Raw genomic sequence first — 13,669 nt, 5'->3', positions numbered from 1 at the left:
CTGTGTGTGTGTACCTTATAGGTACCCACGCTATTGGAGGCTAAATATAGCATGGGTACCTCTTTTGAATCTGGTCAGGCCAAGACGGGAGTGCCGATTTTTAGGGCATAATTTTTCTTTTACATTCATAATAATAGAACTAAGTTTACAAGAGCCAATAGTAAGATTATTTGGGGGGTTACTACGATGATATTTTCTGGTCTACCAGGGGCGTCCGCAAAGGGTAGGCTGTAGGGGCTGTAGCCGCCCACGAATTAATTTTTTTTTGATTTTTACTAGAAAATTTAGTTTTTTTTTCTTCAAAAACTAAAATATTTGAATTTTTTTTTCCAAAAAATTTTATTTCTTGATAAGACCTATCGATTTTATAAATTTTTTTCCTTAAAAGTTAATTTTATCAAATTTTTTATAAAATAATGTTTATTTTGAGATATTTTTTCAGAAAAAAAAAATCAAATAACCAAGCCCCCAAATATGATCCTGCGGACGCCTTTGTTTACCTTACATAACCGCTTGATATATTCTGAATAGTATAATGTATAGTTTATAGTATAGTCAATTTTGCGTTCCATCGTTATTATCATAGTAAGATAATATAAATTAAAATTGTCAGGATCTTTCTCGACAACAACGAAACATTCATATTATCATGAGTATGTAGTATACGAGTTTGTAGTATTTGGTATGTTCAATTTCAACTCCATTTTACTATTATGATGGTAAGAGAATTATAATAAGATATTTCTGGATCTTTCTCAACATTAACAAAACAGCCATATTTTAATTATTAGTATACATATGTAGTATATGGAAGGTTTTTTTTTTTTCAATTATTTTGATCATTGTCAGTGTGATTTCCAGCTCCCTCCTTAGCCCGAGCAACACCGGGTAACCCTATGCTTGTATGTATATTATACACTTAGACGTGTACACGCACGATAGATGTGGTAACCCGCCTTAATACATCAAATTAGAGTGGCATGTGTCAATCCTGGACTTTAAACGAAAAACAGCGTCATTTGCAAAAAAAAAAGAAAAAAAAAAGAAGATAAATAAAGAGTCATCCATATTCTTAACCTCGTTTTTCTTCAAATCGAAGTCATCAGTTAAAATAAAATCATTCATAACTGGTCTACAAAGATATTAATTTGTCCAAAAAGAGGCTATATATATTTTTTTTTTTTTAAATCTGCATTTTTAATTATGAAGTAAATAAATTGTGTACATATATGGTTTTCAAGTAGTGATTTGGAGTTTGTCTTGGTTTTTAAACCAAATTTTTTTATTACTATAGCATTGGTACATATTTATTGTAGTTTTTTTAAAAGGCTTAAATTATACACATATTTATAAAAATTTCTCACACCGTTGGTACTACTCAATTCTTAGACTATCGATGTTAATGCAAACACAAAAAATAAAGCGAATAGATGATTTGATTTTACTTTAATAACCAAATAAACATAATGCCGACATTCCTAATTCAAAATCCAGAAGACAAAAAACATCAAAGATGGAGAAGCTATTAGTCATTCAATAAGTTGTGGAAGACCTCACTCCGATGCCAAGGGGATAGAAGATTCCCTTCTATGTTTCTTTGGATGGACATCGTTGGATCCATAGAAGTTTCACGAAGAGTCAAAGAGCTAGGTTTGAAGTCATGCTTACGGGTCCTTGGGGCTCCTTTTGTGCTACAACAAGACGGCAACCCAGCCACACCTCCCATAGGAGCCAAAAATTCTGTCTTGAAAAATATGATTTTATTTTGGACAAAAACTTCTGACCTCCATCATCATCTCACCTTAACTCCTTGAATATTTATGGTGGGGTACTGTTTAGTCCATTAGTAAGGGCGTTTCCATCAAAATCTCGAATTCCTACAGTCCGCAATGAGCCGAGAATAGAGTAAAATATATAAAGATAGCATTATTGCTGCTGAGCAGAGTTTAGGAGTTTCAATACGACTGTTAATTGATGCTAAAGGTAGTCATTTCGAATGAATGCCTTCTATTTATTTATATTTTCAGTACTTAATAGTGATGAATTACTTAATAGTGATTTATTATAAAGGGAAAAATTAATTAGATTCCTTAAAATATATCAAAGAGGATAATAAATATTTGTCTCCCTTTATGGGCAATCGATGTATAATCTAAATCAAATGCATAAGTCAGTGCATTCCAAATCCTTAATTCTGCCTGTGCAAAACATACAAAAATGCTCACATTAAAGTCATGGGCATTGCATTAAAGTTATGTTGAAAACCCTCATGAAATACAAAAAAAAGGTGTAATCCTTGATGGATTTGTAACAAAAAACACAAGTGCATACCGGGACCCGTGAATTTTTGTCGGAGAGTCTGCTTTCTCTTCATAGGAATTTTTTTTTGATAAATTTCGAATATTTTCTGTTAAGGGCAGAAATTTTGTCAAATTTATATACACACATTTTCAAAATAAATGTCAAAAAGTAAAATTAAATTTTTTTCTTTAAAAAAGTTATCCTATTTTTTTTTATATATCATGATGTCATAAATTGTCGTTTTCAATAAATTGTCAAAATGTGTCAAATTTTGCCTTAAAAATCAAAAAAAGTTATTACATATGTCACCTCGATTTAAAATTTTTTTACTAACAACTCTAAACAAAAAATTCTAGTCACGGTTATATCCACAATAATAGCTAAGGGACAAATATTGCGCATTTGTTCCTCATAGTTTTCCTCACTATTACCTATGGAGAAACAGAGGAAAATGGTTGACAACCCTTTGATTTCAAAGGTAGAATTTAAGGATTTTGATTGTGGATATATAAAACTATGAAAAAAAACAAAGGAGAGACAAATAGTCTGTAAACCATCCAATAAAGAAAAAAACAACTACAAAGGAATGTATACAAAGAGTGATTGTTTTTACAAATACCTGATTTGCAGAGATAAAAACATGTTTTAAATACAAAGATAGAAGATTAATGTTCCATCATATGTGTCCCCAACGATTATTATTACTCTGTATATTCAATTTTATGAATCAATTATGTACCTACAAGGAACAACATTTCATAATTATACAGAAAAAAATAAAAAACATAGAGGAATATGACCATGGGCCTGTGTACAACTTGATGTATCTATCATACGTCTCATTGAATTGAAGAAAGGACTCTCTCTCTCTCTCATGACATGTGATAACTGAAGAATTTATATGTGTATGTACAAAATAACAATGGAGATATTCAAGTTTCTAGCAATATTTAAAATTGTTATAAAATTGACTCATAAAATATATTGAAATCCATTGTCGTCAACTTCATCGACTCACAAAATATAATAACAAACATCAAGTCTGCTTCCATTTTGTAACTGTTTCTTTAAATTTGTATTTTATTATTTTTTGATGAACCGAATAACATATAAACAAGTTCAAAGAAGTCATAGAATGGAAGTAGAATAATATGGAGTTATAAGTTATCTTTTATGAGCAAAGTCAAATTTTACTGTAAAGAGCGGAGACAGGTGCAACACTTTTTGATTTTGGCTCAACTTTCTGGAGATAGTTCAACTAGGACACGGTACAATTTGACACAACATGGAAACATACGAGGGTGATCTGAAATGTTTCCAACCTCAACGTGAAGATAGGAGCACTCGTAAATAAAATCTAGTCACATCTACATCACATCAGTTGACAGATATTCACCAAGTTTCAGCCAATTTGGAGGCATGGTTTGAGTGAATTTATTTGAGTGTTTTTTTTTAAATGGACAAAATCGAGTATGTAGCTGTCATTAAATATTTTTTGTACAAAATGGCTGATAAACTGTCAACAGATGCTAGATAGATATGACTTGCTTTTATTTATGAGTACTACCATCTTTACGTTGAAGTCAGAAACATTTAGACCACCCTTGTATGTCGGCTATTGTTTGCATCTATAAAGAGTACAGTAAAGATAAAAAGTAAAGATTACAGTCTGTAATTTGTCCAGAAATTGCATTTGAATACGACTTGTTATATTTTGCAACTGTTCCTATACCCAAGGACGGTTGCAACAGTTAAAAATCAAATTGAGTTGGAGTTAGAAATTATTATTGTTATATTGATTGGAAAAATTATCTATAACAAATCTCTTCAGGACTTCGTTGCGAACAACCATACCTGCTCTGAAGTAATACAAAATATACAATAATTAAAGATGGGATTTGTCTAAGAGTGCGAGGAAAAGGCAGGAGAGATACATATGGAATTACTGAATTATAACCAAAGATGAAAATTCAGTGTGGAATGGATATGATAATAAAATAAACCGAAAATCATCTTGGTAACCCTAACAATTTAAAGAATGATTTGGAGAAGAGAACATGACGTTTTATTAGATCAGCTACAATCAGCTGTGACAAGAAAGGAAGGAAAAACGGATATAAACGAGGACATTTGCTAGAATTACTCCGATGTCGATCCTCAATTCTACTCTGAGTCCAACAAGGACTTACAATTATATCGCCGCAACAAATCCTTAGGGTTACGAGGTTTTATGAGCATACCCGAATGTTAAAACAGGTTTTGAAAATTATTGATTCTATTTAGGAAATGATGTTCTCTACTCAGGAATTAAATAATAAAGACAATTACAAAGGAAAAGAAAATTCCTGCTTTATACAATTACAAATTAACGGGCCAGCTAAAAACACACCGGATTTATATGTATGATTATGACCATTGTTAGTATCAGCCTCCTCATATATGATTTTGGGGGAGAAAATGAATTACTGTAATAAACAAAAGAACCTTCTACATTTAAATTAGCATTAGTGCAAGGAAAATAATGTAATTATATTTAAATTCATAAATATTTATTTTATTATGCATTTTAAAATCAATTTACACTAAAGATAGGCGAGAATTCTTCTTTTAGAGGGACATGTTAACACTCCCACGACTTATTAAATAATGAACAAAAAAGAAGAAAGGACTTGCTTCAACCATTTTTTTTTTCTTATCACTATACATAGTTTTTTATTTACACTGATCTCTTCTTCAACAACAATAAAGAACAATAGAACATATTAGCGGTACGTCAGCATTATTGATGTCGGCAATTTTGGGGCCTAGTTTTATAACAATTAAAACACTTTTTTGAGTAAGGAAAATATTGAAATATAATATGTCAAAATGTCACCAATTTTATACATTTTTATTTTATATTAAATATAATTCAGAATGGTAAATTATTTTGCCGCAAGGTAGTACTTTGTTTACAAACTAATATAAGTACACAACGTTCATCCCTAATTGCTTTGTTATTGGAATTATCCCCACAAATTTTGATACTTATTGAACTCACAATGGAAACTTGAACCTTTTTGTTGTAGATTAAAAGGAAATCAGTGTTACCATATTAAATTTATCAAGAAATACTCCATATTTTTTTTTCCTCAAAAAAATTTCAAGATACATTTTAAAAGTGTTTAATTCTTCCCCAAAGAAAAAATCTTAGGGATGATGCCCTGATCATAACTAAATTGAAATATTCATAAATGCTCCCCACTTCTTCGGAGATGGTATTTGAGTCACATGATTATTCCATTATACCATTTCAATGACCTAATTTAAAATATTTCAGAAAAACTAATAATGAAAATTATCTAACCTTAAACTTTTGAGTTATCACAGTTATATTATTTTTGTAAAAGTTATGCCACATAAAAGAAAAAAAATGTTTAAAAACTCATGATTAGAAATAATTAAAATTTAATAATTGTTTAGTCAATATCATGAAACTTTTAGGGATTACATTTGTTTACTTTGTGGAGATAAGATTAAGTCAATTTCTGATCCTAGAGATATAAAAATAGAAAATGCTAAAAAAAATTAGAAGATATTGGATGGGTGATCCTGATTATTTTTCCATATTTGCTTGGTGTCAAGCACAGAACTCGATTGCGAAGAATAAATAAATAGTTTTTTTCACCGTTATCATTGCCAAATGCTATCGATCATTCTAAAATATTTTTTACAAAAATTACTAGATCGACTTCACAGAATTGCTGCATTATTCAAAACTACCTTTCCATACCATTTAATATTTATTAGATATGTTGGTAGGTGATTGGTCTCAACCTTGCAGTGGTGGTAAAAGGCCTGTAGACGTTTCAATCATTTTAAATTCTGATGAAAAAGTTCAAGATAAAATTGTAGTCAGTAGGATTTGTCAGGGAAAAATAGAAGCTCCTAACGGTGACATTTTAGTTTATTTTACAGAATTCATGAAGGTAAATAAAGTCTACCATGGACAGAGTACCAATGCAAGTTTCTTATCCTTATATGTAGGAATTGTGATATATAGAACGTCTACTTTGGAGTGCCCGAATTCATATCCAAAGGTTTTAAACGAAAATTTGCCATGCAATTCAAACAGGAGCATTGGGTAAAAAGCGTGGAATCAATCTTAGAAAATATAAAAGCTGTATTAACGATCCTATGGGCATTTTTGAAAGCAATTATATGTTTGTTTGAAGGGGAAAAAATCCTACAAAAATACTTCATATCAAGCAACGTCTAGTCAATCTATTATACAACAATTTAATTCAAATATAAATAGCCTCTTTGTTCAAAATTTCACTACAATAGCAACTGCTGATTGGTAAAAAATAAAGTTGAATTTAAAGAGAGAATAAAACTTTAATGGTAACTGTCAAGGTAATCAATCTAAAATCTTGATTAACAATATAGTGCTGAGGCAAATGCTTGAAGACCATAACATTTACTGGCATTTTTCAAATATCGTTAATACATTCAATACTTTCAAACTTATCAATAATGCTTACTATGAAAAATGTGGTATGAGGTAAATTAATTAATACACTAAAAAATAATAATATATATTTTCAATCTCGAGTTTTTTAATAATTTAATTTTTAAATTATTTAAAAAGGATAGGATCATCACTTTTACAAAAATAATGGAATGGTGATAACTATAAAGTTTAGGATTAAATATTTTTGATGTATCATTTATCTGAATTATCTCATTAAGTTCTTTTAAATGGAGTAAGTCACTTCTTTAGAACAACCATGTGAGTAAAATACCATCTCCTAAGGGGTGTGGTCCACTATGAACCAATGTCTGTATCCGATCCAAGACTTATATGTCAAGGTTTTACAGTATATTATTTTACCTTTGCGTATGAAGGTATATAATCATTTTAACGTTAGCTAAAGGAAAAATGTTAATTGGTTAACTTTTTATGACGCCATCAGTGTCGATCAGAGTTGAATACGCAACAAAATATATATATTATTTAAGTTTCTCTTGTTGGATTTTCCGATTATTAATGAAAGTGAGGTCTTAGTATAACCTTTTTATCAGCTGATATCTTTGCTCAATCATTCGCGTATCTTATCGTTTCTATGTATTTATTTCTCTATAAAGAATATCTTTTGAATATCACATATGAATTTTCTTACTGACTCTCTGGGTTTTATTAATCTTCCGCTGTGCCACGCCCTCAAGATGATTTTTCGTGTGAGTGGGGCCTGGGGCTATAATATATGCAGCCTACTTTTATTTCCTTCCTTTTTTCAGATTACTTTTTAAATTTAAATTTCTTAATAAACAGAATTTTGAGCGTCATTTTTTAGACAAATGGTATATATATTTTATGGAATGACTTTTTCTGAGATTTTAATTAGGTTAATATATTTTATTATTGATTTTCTTTCCCCAATCATATAACAGGCAGCTGATATTAACATGGGTCTTAATTCAGCAATGTTATAATCAGAGATAGGATTTTTGTAAGAGAGTAAAGAGAAGGCGAGTGTGAGGCATATGGATTTATTGAATTATTGTAATATCAGGGTCCCTGTTATATGATTTTGGGAGAAGAAAATGAATTACTGCTATAAAAAGAAAACCTACTACTTTTAAAATTGTATTACTGCTGAGGAAATATAATAATTATATTTAAATTCATAAATATTAATTTTATTATGCATTTCAAAATCAATTTACACCCAAAATAGGCGAGAATTTTCTTTTAGAGGGAAATGTATACATCTACACAACTAATTAAATATTGAATAAAAAATAAGAAAGAGCACATACCTCAACTGTTTTTTACTTTTATAATACTTATACTAAGTTTTTTTTTCTACAAGGATCTTATCTTTAATTAGGGTAGAATTGAGTAGTTTGTAACGAAAATTTAAGTTTAAAATTAGAAATTGAAAAACGGTTGATGGGTAAGCTCTTTCTTCTTTTTTGTTTAATATTTAATAGAAAAGAAGAATTCTCGCCTACCTTTGGTGTAAATTGATTTAAAAATACATCATAAAATAAATATATATGAATTTAAATATAGTTATAATATTTCCCCTGAACTAGGGCTGACTTAAATATAGAAAGTAATGTATGCAGTAATAATATAATAGTAGCTGATATTACAAAGGGTCTTGATTTAGGTGTACCATATGTCTCGCGTTCTTTTTTTATTACAAACTACTTAACTCTAAATATAAGTATATCGAGGATAGACACTACGCAAAGTGAGTTTAAGAAAAAAACTTCACCCAAGCACGTTGTTGACTGAGCTACGTGGCTCCATTTTGACTAGTTTTAATTATAAATACATCTTTTTTGTTTCTTGTTTTGTGGGAAAAAAAAAATCAACATCATTGATTTATTTATTAATATTTTTTTGTAAATATATTTCGAACTTTGACAAAAAAATAAGCTGGGATTTGTTTGTAAATACATATGGATGAATATTGTTCTTAATCTCTTTGCTTTACTACATAATTTATGGAAAATCAATAAAACATTATTGTTGTCGTAGGTAAATTAATGAATATTCATTTGTATAGTAATAGTTCTTATTAATTATACACATTAATGATCATTATAAACATAACATAGAGTAGCATGTAGTTCGAATCATATTGCTACTTTAGTAACTTTGTATGTATATGGGAAGGAAAATAAGTTATTTGCCAGAGGATATCACTTATCAATAGGGATGCTATTTTTGTAGAGGAAAGTCTTAATATTTACTTCACTTTATTTAATATCTTTAAATGTTATTAAATACGATAACATCTTGCTGAGTCATCCATTGCAAATAGCTTCAATAATACATAAGTTATCAACAAATTTTAAGTCCTAGGGTTAATTGGTTAACCCTTTCTGGTCCATGGATTAATAACTTTACCACACATGAAACTGAAGTAAATCATTTAGAAGAGATGAAATCAGTCAAAATAATTATTACGCGACTATCAAAATATGGAATGGGTGAAAACCAAAGTTTACTTCTTTGATGAAGTAGTTTGTATAAACTCAACACATACGAAAAAAATATACGTCCTTTAAATATGTAGAGTAGGTCTATATATTAGTCATTATTAGTTTTCAAGAGATAATTCAAGAAATATGTAAGTTATTAGCTATTAAAATATTAACATCTTAAAAGAACTGGTTCAAAGTAATAAGATAATTGATAAACCCACAATATTTGAAATTAAGGAAAAAATTCGGCCCATTCATAATTGTTATGAATAACTATGGATTTTTTAAATTTTTTCCAAAAAAATTATACTTGGAATTTGATTTCAGATACTTTTTTTCGGAAAAATTACATTTTTTGTGAATAGCTGTTGATTTATGATTGTAATTTTTCATTTTTTTTCCAAAAAAAAAATTCTGTGAATAGCTATGGATTTTTGAAATTTTTAACAAAATATATAAAATTTGAAATATTTTTTCAAACAATTTAAATTTTTGTTAAAAGGTATGGATTTTTTTTTTTATTCCAGAAGGCCCCCCCGCCCCCCTTAAAAAAAAGAAATATACATATAATCTGTCGGACGCCCCTGTGAATATGGTACAAGATCAAGGAGCAGAAAGAAGAAAAGCAAAGCAAAAAATGTCAAAAGTATTAACGGCTCAATTAACCTCGTTCAATCATTATTTTCGTTGTTAATTTAATTCGGAGTCGGGCATTTTTTGTACCGACTCCGCCACCCTGGTTGTATGTAAGTATCACCAATTTAAAGAAAATATAACTAGCTTTCAAATTAGTTTAAGCAAGTCTCTCCATTATAAAAATTACACCCTTGACAATCATTTTAGTGATTTTGGTTATTTTCAGTATGGCGCCTGTGACCCTTAACAGTAACAAGGCCAAAGTCTGTGTCAACCTTGCTGCTATCCAGGCCATACATGAGACTGGAAAAAGTGACTGCAAAATCACCGAGTATATCGGGTACCCCGGTACTCAAAGGTCAAGGAAGTGTGTTTTAAAGTCAGGGAGAGGATTGGAAAGGCGCTGTCCGCGAATAGAGGACAATTTATGTAGTTTTTAGTTAAAAAAAATGATTACTTTTCGGTCTATTTACAAAAAAAAAAAACATTGTTGAAAATTGGCCGACTCTGTTTTTTCTAATGGGGTTAGTTAAAGTTTATTTAAATCATTAATAAGATAGCTTAATACCATTAAATCGGAATCATATTTGTTGCGGAACCTGTTTATAAATCCACGTTTTCATCCACTAGGCTACATAAAATACCCAACTCCAACACACATAATTATTTTAAATAACATGTTTTATAGCCAACATAATTATTATTGAGTCATTTGAGTCCTCAAATATAGATTTAATTTATAGCTATAGGTAGTTAGTAATATGTAGTAAATAATTGTGTTATGTATAAAGAAAATATTTGGAATATAAGAAATTTAACTAGATAAACAAGAAATGAAATGGATAAAAATCTATCTATTGCTAATACATTCATAAGTATCAGAAGATCACTTATGCATTCATAGCCAAGAAACAACAATACACACAGCATCTCACTGCAATGTTACACTTTTTTCTCATAAAATTGCCTATTTACAAGTCTAATTAATGAACTAGGAAGGCTAGTGGCTATACTCTACCTAATATAATAATTTAGACTTTGAAGTGTTTGGGAATTGTGATTGCATAGACTATAGAGCACGTTAGAAATTTGTGAAGTAAACTTATAAATTAGTTAACTTTATAAGTTTAATAAAATAATCGTAGTAGATACTTATAATTTATAACCATTTAGAAAATAACTTTACGAATACTTAATATAAGCCTTAGATTTTATTTAAATAAATTTAAATAATTTTTGTTGACAGAGTCCGTACAAATGTACCGACTCCGCCAAAAATGGGACCGATTCCACGACTCCGACGCCACTGACTGCTAGTATTTTAATATGTACAACTTTCTTTTGTGGGGAAATGGTGACATAAACCTTATAAAACCATAAAATGATCTTTATCTTTTTATAGTATGAACGACGTAAGTGGTTTCAAATGATCAAAATCATACATTTCTCATCAACAATAAGGAGGCCTTGAGATATAGTTTAAAAAGAGTTTACCACATAGTTTTGGAGGTTTTTTTAAATATTATATATGCAGATAATTCTTATACTGTAATTCTAGACTGTATACGCACTTTTTATCATAATGAATTCATCATCATCATCTCTCCATTCCATAATAATACATATGTTATACTAGAAATAAATAGTTAATACCTGTTCAACTAATATAAGTTTAAATAGAGACTACGTATTTTTCCACCACACAAATATTATTTCGAAGAATAAAAATCATGTGATGGGCTTTAGCACAAATAAGTAATAACTATAGTTGAATATCCAGTTTTTCATGAAAATGCGAGAACACTAAATATCACATGGATTAATCACAGGATAATCGCATAATATTTAATAATATATTTATGATTTGATGTATAATTATTAGTGTTGGATAGGTATAAAAATACTAAAAGATCCTGTCCTAATAAAATTGTTCAGTCCTAGAAACTATCATTATCGGTCTTTTAGGGTAACTACAAACCTATAACTAAGTACAATATCTAAAAGAACGTTGTTAGTAATAGTGTTGTGTCGGACATTATTTAGGACCAAAAACCGCAGTCTAGCCCAGTCCAGTACAATCCAGTACCATTTTTCGGTCCTTACAGGAGGTAAAATCGATCCCTTGTGACATCAATGAGGGTGTTTTTCCTTTTTTTTATTACTCCCTTAAATAAAAGAAGAAATTATATAACTAATTAATAATATAATATTACATTGTATTATAATGAAAACAACAATATTTTTTGCAAGATATGTGCAATTATATTTATATATTTCATATATCTTATTTGTCTTAATAAACCATCGATATTTTTATAAAAAATTCAAAAGGACCGGTCCCAATTATGACTTTACTGGACCAAATAAATAAGGACCAATACAACACTAATTACTTAGCACTTTTTTTTCAACTGTTCAACTGTTTTTCTTTCAAAGAGACAAGACACCTGAATTATAATAGTTGGATATACGAGCTAGAACGTATAAAATCAGGTATAATAAGTTCTAGTTATATTTCAGTGAGAGTGTGAAAAATAAAAAGATATCTAGGACTGCAATATTTTTTCCCGAATGCCGATTCTAGAAAAAAACAGCACATTCTTCGATTCTGATTAATCGTTCCATCACTAGTAATTTTTGTGTTAGCGAGGTAACACCGTATGGGATAAAATAAGACGGATTAGAGAATCAATCCTAGGACTGATCCAACACTAATAATTAATTATAGATCGTAGCTATGCTCCTAATGTCAAATATGTGTGTATCTTGTATAACCTTTCCCTATTATGTACATATATCAGCATAACATGTACATACTTCATTGGACTGTTGACAACAACAACCTCCTCCTCTAAATGTGATGAAACATCTTCAATGATGACATAATGAAAATAATGATTTAACAATTAATGACACGTGCTACACATCGCTGATAAATTACGTCTTATTAATATGTTCGTATGTATATGTTTTAAATAAGTTGTAACCAGAAAATGAGCTGAATAATTTTAAATGAAGGATTTACAGTCTACTTAGAATGAAGCGTCCGCAGGGGCTGGGCTGAAGAGGCTGTGCCCCCCACCACTAAAAAAGGAATGTTTCCTTTCTTACTGTAAAATGTAATATTTGAAATTAATTTTAATTTTTTTTTTAAATTTAATTTTCTGTTAATAGCAATGGGTTTTTGAAATTTTTCTACAAAAATTTTATTTTTTGAGAATATTTAGGAATTTTTTTCCAAAAAAAATTAATATTTTGTGAACAACTGTGAATTTTTCAAATTATTTTCCCAAAAATTAAATTTTTGAGAATAGCTATTGATTTTTCAAATTATTTTCCAAAAAAATTTAATATTTAATATTTTTTTTTACAAAAAATTGAGTTTTTTGTGAATAGCTGTGGATCTATTAATTTAAAAAAAATAGTAATAATAATTTTTCAAGTGATTGTTAAAATTATTTAATAAAAAAATTAATTTTGGGTTTTATGTAAATAAAGAACGAAAAACCAAGCCCTCCAAAAACAAAATATAAATGTATATATAATTCTGCGGACTCCTGATTATGAAATAGAGCGTTTTCACTTGACGTCAAAATTTTGATGTCATCCATTTAAAAAAGCCTAAAAAACCAAGTTTTATAATAATGATAATCCTTTCTTCATTAATATTAAGAAAAATAATGAACTATTGGAAGTCAAAATGGGACCAACAAATAAAAGGACTTAAAACTTACTGTCTATAAAAACTTGA

The 13,669-nt window shown here is 29.1% G+C and overlaps 1 long non-coding RNA gene across 1 annotated transcript; it reads right to left on the bottom strand.

Annotated features, from left to right (window-relative positions):
• Positions 1 to 1,247: 1,247 nt before the first annotated feature.
• LOC139906105 (uncharacterized) lies at positions 1,248 to 4,154 on the bottom strand. The gene is made up of 2 exons (XR_011781366.1): positions 1,802 to 4,154; positions 1,248 to 1,744 (listed from the first exon to the last, which is right to left on the bottom strand). It is a non-coding gene; the product is annotated as an uncharacterized lncRNA (long non-coding RNA).
• Between the last annotated feature and the right edge of the window lie 9,515 nt (positions 4,155 to 13,669).

Source organism: Lepeophtheirus salmonis, chromosome 8, assembly GCF_016086655.4.
Source record: "Lepeophtheirus salmonis chromosome 8, UVic_Lsal_1.4, whole genome shotgun sequence".
NCBI classification, from domain to species: Eukaryota; Metazoa; Arthropoda; class Copepoda; order Siphonostomatoida; family Caligidae; genus Lepeophtheirus; species Lepeophtheirus salmonis.
This window is presented reverse-complemented; position numbering and strand designations above follow the sequence as displayed.